This window comes from Dryas octopetala, chromosome 1 (genome assembly GCF_963921425.1).
Source record: "Dryas octopetala chromosome 1, drDryOcto1.1, whole genome shotgun sequence".
In the NCBI taxonomy this organism is placed as follows: domain Eukaryota; kingdom Viridiplantae; phylum Streptophyta; class Magnoliopsida; order Rosales; family Rosaceae; genus Dryas; species Dryas octopetala.
In genome coordinates this window covers 23,553,524-23,562,247 of record NC_141366.1, presented here as the reverse complement: position 1 = coordinate 23,562,247, position 8,724 = coordinate 23,553,524, and the positions used below count along the sequence as shown (strand labels likewise).

The 8,724-nt window shown below is 34.6% G+C and overlaps 1 pseudogene; it reads right to left on the bottom strand.

Annotated features, from left to right (window-relative positions):
* Positions 1-1,225: 1,225 nt before the first annotated feature.
* Positions 1,226-3,550, bottom strand: LOC147299265 (uncharacterized; annotated as a pseudogene).
* Between the last annotated feature and the right edge of the window lie 5,174 nt (positions 3,551-8,724).

The following is an 8,724-nucleotide window of genomic DNA, read 5'->3' as shown; positions in this document are numbered from 1 at the left end:
CTGTGTATTATGACTTCATTTAATCAATTTGGGTGGCTTAATTATGTTTCATCATCGATCCTCAAATATTAATTAACAATATAAAAATCGCTAATTTTCCAAGATTTAGTGAATCATCCTGCATTACAATTGCCTATTTTGGAGTTAAAAAAAAAACAGAGATATGATCTTTATGAATTAAAATTGTCTGTGAAGGGTTTGGTACTTTAATGGGTTTAGGACCAATTTGGTATTATTGTGAGGAAAAACAGCTGTGAAGTAAAGTCAGCTGTAAAGTAAAGCAGTTGAGTGTTTGGTAAACTATGTTTTCAAAAGTGTTGTGAGTACAAAAAACAATATCAAAGTGTTTGGTAAATGTTAATGTAAAAGTGATGTGACTGTGTATAATTATTAAAATGAACATGATACTGAAAGTGCCTTCATTTATTTGTTTGGTAAAAATAAAATGTTTTTTTTACTTGTTTTTGAATTTTTTTGCTACAAATTTTTATTAACATTAATTTTTCAAAGAACAACATTATTAAATAAGTATGTTTATTATTTTTTAAGTATATTATAATTTTAATCGTACAAATAAAATATCATAATTAATTATCACAATATAAAATATAACTAACAATGGACATGTTTTTTAATTAAAAATAAACAAATAAAAATTATAGAAATTAATGAAGGTATTATGAGTAAAATAAAATATTCATTGTTGTTGTGATTCACTGCAACTTTCAAAAGCACTTAGAAACCTGTTTTTTGTTTTTGTTGTGGGGAGTTGAGAATTATGGGAAAAAACAGTTTTTAATTTTTTTTACCAAACACCAAAACTGCTGTAAGTGATGAAAAATTGTCATCCACAGCAGCTTTTGGGTCCTCCACCGTAATCTCAAACGAAGCCTTAGTGAACAATCAAATCATCCATATATTGAAGTATTCAAAACTTGAACGGGTGCGATGTCACTACACCTATGAAGCACCGATACGGATACGGCGATACGATACGATACGACATGGCAATACGGCAAATTTTTAAAAACTAGGATACGATACGTCATGGATACGGCAAATAAAAATATATATATTTTAATATATAATAATAAAAATATGAATAATTTAAAACATACTTTAAATAACATAAAAATTCAAATTCATTTCACTCAAACTCTAAAGCTTTAAAAAGATCATCCAAATTTAAAATATCCAAACTCGATAAAATTAAAAAACATAAGTCTCAATCAACTTCAATATTCATAATGTCTTCCTCGGTAAATAAAGTAGCCTCCAATGATGGTTCATCAAGAGAAAGGCTAGCAATTTCAAGCATCCCAATACCTTCTTCACCCAAGTTATCAAATATATCTCCTCCAACATCCCACATTTGAGTAACACCTTCTTTGTAGCTTGGGCTCTTCCTTGATAAAAGACGAAGGTTATTATGCACAAATACCAAATCTTCAGCTCTTTGTGGTGTTAACTTGTTTCTTCTTAAAGAGTGAATGAAACTATATGTACTCCAATTCCTTTCACAACACAAGGAGGAACAAGGTTGTCCAAATAGCTTCAAAGCTATGGATTGGAAAGTTGGTGTGGAAGCTCCATGGACAATCCACCACACCATTGGTTAATGAGAAACCTATCATTCATAGCATCAATAGCTCCGAAGTCACCCAAGCACATTGAAAAAGAGGCATACTCCACATTGATATTTCTTCTAACTTGCTCATCCGAAAAGTATTTCTCAAAACACTTTTTTCTTTCCCTTGTAATCTCGACATCTTGGTGTGGAGCAACACGGCTAGGATCTTCTTGAAGCCATTCTGGACTATAATACCTATAAGTAAAGAATGATATCATTTTATAAAATTATAATAAAAAAAGTAAAAGTAAATTTTAAAGACTTTAAAAAGAAAGAAGCACATAATACTTACCTAGGATTTAAAGAATGAGCCAAACAATGTAGTGATGTGCTACTCTTAGTCCATCACTCCACTAAAATGATATGCACCACATCAAAGAAGTCGCTATGTTCATGTAGTTGCCTTTGCTCATTCCTATAGATAGCTGTCTTCACCTTCTCTATCATGGTATCTCACCACTCATAAACTAAGTGAAAACATGGTTTATCTGTGTCAGCCATCCTAATCATCTCATATATAGGAGCTGTAAAGGAAAGTATATAATCAATCTCATCCCAAAAGTATTCATCCAATATCTTTTGCTTCACTGCTCTTGCTTTGCCCGGATCATCCTCTTTATATAAAGACCAATTTGGACTAATCACCATTTGTTGTAGACCTTCCTTTACTTCCTTAAATCTTCTAATCATCACAAGTGTTGAAGCAAAACTGAAATAGATACATATAGTCAAAATATCATTGCATTAAAATAAAGGGGGTTGACGTGAGGTGAAATCATGGCATATAAAATAATTGGCATATAAAATCATGAGCATATAAAATAATTGCCCACAGTGAAACATTTATATTATTAACTAATATTACACATTGTATTATTAACATATATTATATACATTGTACTGGGTAAGTGGGTAACATATATATTATTAACATATATCATTATATTATTGCACGGATGAGCTTAGAAAGTTAGAAACAAACCTTGTTTCAGCAATGGAGAGTAACTTCAATTTGCAGTGGTCCTTATACATAGCCAATCTCATACTATGGTTCATAATAAAAAAATTTATGAACCAAACATCATAAGCTTTTTCTGAAATCCAACTACATTCATCATGCCAATCATCATTTAGTTTTGGTGAGCATATGCTCTTCAAAGAAAGATTAAGGGTGTGAACTACACATGGTGTCCAAAAGATGTTGGGATATTTGGCCTCAACAAGTAATCCAGTAGCTCTACAAACGGGTGCATTGTTAGTGATTACTTGAACCACATTTTGATAACCAATTTCCTTAATGGATTCGATAAGGAAGTTGGCAATACAATGTTTGTCCTTGTACTCTCCTTCACAATTAATTGCCTTCAAGAACATAGGTCCGCTTTCACAAGTTGCAATAACATTGATAAGTGGTCTTCTTTGCGAATCTGTCCACCCATCAATACAGACACTTACACCTTTAGTGCTCCATGTACTTTTAATTGGTTGTAAGCACCGCTCAATGTGGCTCTTCTCTTGTTGCAAAAGAGTAGTTCTCAATGCATTGTAACCTGGTGGAACATATCCTGGAAGTGTAGAAGCACGAAGATAGGAGTTTCGATAGTGTGGATTCCGTGCAAGGTGAAAGGACAACCCACCTGTATAAAACATCCTTGCAACTTCTGCATCACATTCTTCTCTAGCCTCCTTCTGAAAAGCTTTTTCAAGGGGCCCATTCATTGCTTGTCTCTTCTTTTGCTGAACATGCACATGCAAAGAATAACCCAAAGAACCAGTTGTGGGCAAAGAAACTTGTTTTGGAGCTGCACTTTTCAACCTATACTCACACTCTCTCACAAGTTTTTTCATTTATGCATAAACTTCATCATTAACCTTGCTGCAACTTGCAATCCCATTTCCCGACATTTTCAACAAATGAAATTTGACTCTAGAGTAGGATCCTCTATAAGTTTTCTGACAAAAATTACATTCAAATATAGTGTTGCCTCCTCCGTTTCCCATTTTTCCAAGTCTCTTAACATACTTCCACAGTGGAGCATGATCGTCTACCAAACTTTCAGTATTCTCAGTAGGATTAGCATTAGTATTTGCATTATTATCCGGATGACTCGTTTTCCTGAACATGAATAATTTATACAATATAAGCAACATAAAAAAATATATATTGCATAACTCATTTGGAAACATATTACAAGCGAAACATATATATTATTAACTAATATTAGACACGGTACTGGGTAACATATATATTAATTACTAATATTACACATTGTATTATTAACATATATTATACACATTGTACTGGTCAAGAAAGTAAGAAACAAATATACAAGCCGACAAAGTGACAAGCTATTAATAATATAATTTATATTATATTATATTACAATCAAATAATGAAATAATCAGTTTTATTATTATCAACCAAACAACCAGTAATCCAGTATACACTATACGACTTTCCTTAATCTCAATAAGTCAATTCTAGTTCTCAACTAGTATATTAGTTGTTTACAAAGAGTAAAGACACAAACAAACAGTCAAACACCAGTAGGTCCAGTACGCACTTACCAGTAGATGAAGTGGCTGAAGGAGATGAAGTGGGTTTCTAGCTTCTGTGCTTACCAGTAGATGAATCGGGTGCGGCGTAGGTCGATCGTCGCTCGTCGGCGGTGAATCGGGTGCGGCGCAGGTCGTGGGTTTCTGCGCTTACCAGTAGATGAATCAGGTGCGGCGCAGGTCGATCGTCGCTCATCGGCGGTGCGGTGCAGGTCGATCGTTTGGAGTGGGTTTCTGACTTTCTGCGCATCCGATTTGGGTTTCCAATTTGGGTTTCTTGATTCTCTCCAATTTGGGTTTGCAAGAATAAGTGAAGAACTGAAGATTGAAGAAGTGGCTGTCTGGCTGAAGAAGATGAAGTGGCACTGTGGCAGACACGCAGAGTCCTTGATCGTTTTCATGATTTCAAGGTAGAGACTCTTCGTATCCTTCATCCAAATTAAATCCTCTTCGTTTTCTTCAATTGGCTGTTAAACGTATCTAAAAAATCGGATACCCGTGTCGAGAGCAAAGGATACACATATCCAACGAGTCAAATACGCACTACTACAAAAAATGTAATAGACATCGGTCAATAGACAACGATTCTTGTTTTTTCCGTTATCTTAATTTACCACACAACGGTTTTTAACAAACCGTTATATTAAGGTATATTATCCCATAGTATTTGATTTGATAATTTTTCCTCAAATTAACAGACAATAGTATTAGGAAGGGATTAATGCCATTTTGCTCCCCAGACTATGACACTTGTATCAGTTTGCTCCCCAGACTATTAATTTAGAAAAATAAGGACCTTGACTTTGTCAATTTAGCCAATTTAGGATATTCCGTCAATTTATCAAGCAAAATTTAGCAACAAATAAAAGAGGAAAAATTATGCATGAGAAAAAAATGATAAGATCTAATTGGAAGGGACCATTTTGCCCTCAAAGATTTGGATAAAAAATGTGTAAAGTGACAAAAAAACCTCAATTGGCAAAATTGAAAAAGTCAGAGTCCTTAATTTTCCAAATTAGAAGTCTGGGGAGCAAACTGATACAAGTGTTATAGTCGGGGGAGCAAAATGGCATTAATCCCTATTAGGAAATACCGTTGTGTTAGACAAGTTTCACAAAAATAAAAAATTTTGCGGGTCTTTGTATTTGACAAACGCATGCTTGCTTTAATGAAAAATTCCTCGCGTTGAAGTCTTTTTGGGTCAAAGCCCTGACTTCACTTCACAACACTCACCCCATTCGAATTCCATCTTCATTTCCATCCTTAGAACACTCAGATCTTAGCCCTAAGATCTTCAGATAGCCCATCTATGTCCCACTAACTCAGATAGTCCCTCGATCTTAGCCCCATCCTCATCGCCCATATCTGTCCCTCTAACTCAGTCCCTCATCTTCCTTTATCTTAAAAGAGCGTCGCCGACGTCGTCCTCGTCCCTCGATCTTCACAGCGTCGCCAACGTCGTCCATCTCCGTGTTCATCATCTTCGTGCATCACTCAGGTATTTTTGTGGATTTCTAGTGGCTGATTTATGTTTTGGATAGCTAGTGCTAAGATTTTGATGGTGGGTTTTTGGGTCTGGAAATAGAAATCTGGCTGGGATTATGTTTCTGTGGCTTGGGGTAGTTTCGAGTTCAATTTTGTGGTGGATTTTGGTTCCAGTGATTTTGCTTTGGAGGCTGGGTTTGGGATTTAAAGGGTTTTGAAGGTGGATTTCAACTAGCTTTGGGGTGGGTTTCAATTTTTTTATGGTGGACCTTTATTTTTCTTCAATTAATTAGTCCATTTTCCTATTATTCTGTTTTTCTCATTTGTTTTTGCTTTCCCATAGAATTTTAAATTGGTTCTTGTTTGTTTGTTTTTTCTAATTTGACTGGTGACTCTTTCATTCAACCCCATTTGAGGAATTTGTCTCCTTATCAGCCTATTTTGCCATTTGAGGTATTCCAATCCGAACCCAGCTCTTATTTCCCCTTTTAAATTCATTTAAAGTTTGTGTTTGGTGGTTTAGTACAGTGGATATGTGTGAGATGAATGGTGAATAAGTTATACTAGACTTGATAATGCTTGCAGAATTATATGACCTTGGTGTTTACTTACCTTGTAGTGAAGTGGGATTATTACTAATTTTTAGTGAAATGGCTGAGCAACTCAGTTCTAAACTTGTGTTTATTTATGTCTATTTAGTTGACTGTATAATGTGTTCTTTCATTCCATTCCATTCCCTTCACTTCTTTTTTGTTTTTTATTTTTTGTGTTTCTACAAAATTGATATATACTTGATTCTTTCAGGAACCTAGAAAGTATTTTTAGAGTTAGTTGATCTCCTTATTGAGACAAATTTATATGATATGGAATTTACAATTCTTTTATGATTCTTTAAAGGTTCAGAGATAAAGAGGTATACGTCTATACTATAGTATTTTTTACAACAATATTTATTTCCTTTGTGCTCAAGATGTTGAGTTGGTCTTGGCTCAATTTGAAAATGGAGACTGTAATTGTGCTCTCGTCAGCACCATCAGCTTTTGTGCTTTGCAACAGGGTTTTCATGGATGGAGGAGGTTGGTATTCAATGTGATGGAATGCAGGCTGAGGTGGATCTCTGGCACAAAATAATGTCATGTCGATGATTGGTGGAATTGTAAAGTCAAGACCACAAGCGATATCAGACCATGTATTTATAAAGTGGAGGCCAGAAACTCCATCTGCTACATGATGTTCCATGCCAACACCAAGAGAAACTCCACCACATTTGAAGTATGTGACCTACAAAGAGTAAAATCAAGAGTTCCTCAACTTCAGTAAGTTAGTGTTGTGACCTGCAAATGGGTGAGTAGTTGAAATTTTATAATGAATTTAAGCTATTAATTCTCTAATCTACCCCCTCAAAATGTAGTCACTCACATATAATAGCTATGAAGACTGAGTGATGCGAAACTACTTTTTGATTAGTTGATTGGCTACTCAATTTTTATTGTTTTGCTTTGCTTTGAATTGACTTTCACTCAATTGCTGCCTTTATAAGTCGTTCTTTTATTCATTTGACAACTATTTAATTGGCTTGTGCATTCCCTCTTCTCTCCATCTCAGAAAGTGTGCATGTGCATTGTTGTATTTATGTATCCAACTTAGTGACCACAATGAGTTCAAACTTCTAAGATGGAAAGGTCAAGAATCTGAACCACCTAAGTGACCCTAATGAGTTCACCATTAAACTTGAGTATCATACCTTCAAAAATGGGGCAATAACACTTAATTTAACTATCCTCACTTTCCTATTAGATTTTTGTTAATAAGAGAAATGTGAAAACCATCTGAGATAAGAAGCACATGTTGTCCTTCAAGTATTAAAAATTCTAGTAAGACAAAAGTGAAAACTTTTAAAGAAGAGCTTTCAGCAATTTCCTGGAATGAGATCATGGAATGCCTTTAAACTTTTTTCCTGTCTACAACATATTTAGTAACAACATTCATATATAGCTTGTAGTAAATAAACAGAGAGCAAATTAATTATAATTTGCACCCTTCAGGTTTGACTCACCCTTCTGGCGCCCCCTCCCTCTTGATGGTATTGGTAATATTTGAGTTAAGAGTAGTAAGTTCAACTTGATGTTTCATTCTGATTTTGTTGATTGATTTTGTGTACTGATATGGGTTTATTGATTTTGTTTACTGATATGAGGTTTGTTTATTGATTTGGTTTTAGTTGAATCAGTATTTTGGTTGTTCAAAATGTTGTTTCCTTTTGTTTAGTCTTGGTTGCTCAGCTTCATGTTGACAGAATACTGAGTTCGCCACTGGAGGTCCGGTCCTCAAAGGAGAGGTCCGGACCTCAAGCCTAGGTCTCAAACACTAATCTTACTGGAGGTCCGGTCCTCAAGGGTGAGGTCCGAACCTCAAACCTAAATTTCTAAATCCAATCTTACTGGAGGACCGGTCCTGAAGGGTGAGGTCCGAACCTCAAGCCTAGCTTTGTATTCTAATTTCTTATGGGATTGAATGCTGGATTAGAATGAAATTTTAAAGCTTTCATGATTATTCAAATAATAAGTTGAGCACTAGGAAAATGGACCAAACATGATTTGTGCACGGACTTTGTAGTGATGATTATTTACAGAAATTTCAAAAGATAAAAATATTCACTTATCAGCAAATGAGAAACCCAACAATGAAAAAAAATGCATAGACCCAACAATATTTGGTCAAGATACAAAAAGTTAGTGGATTTTCTTTCTTTCAAAACTCTCTTACTTGACCAAATAAGTGAATATTTGTATCTTTTTGAAATTTCTCTGAAGTTTATCTAAATATGACTTTGTGTGTGTTTGTGCTCTTTTACAGGGACTTTGTTAGTTTTCTTAGAGCTTTGGAGTTAGGGCAGCTACTTAAAAAGGTATGGGGAGGATGAAGGACAACACTTATACCCAAAAAAATATCGATGTGTAAATATACAAAATTATCAAGGATTATAATAGTATTTTCAATTCTTCTATTTAGAGCTTGCTTATTGTTTTGCATTGCATTGGTATCCTATTAGC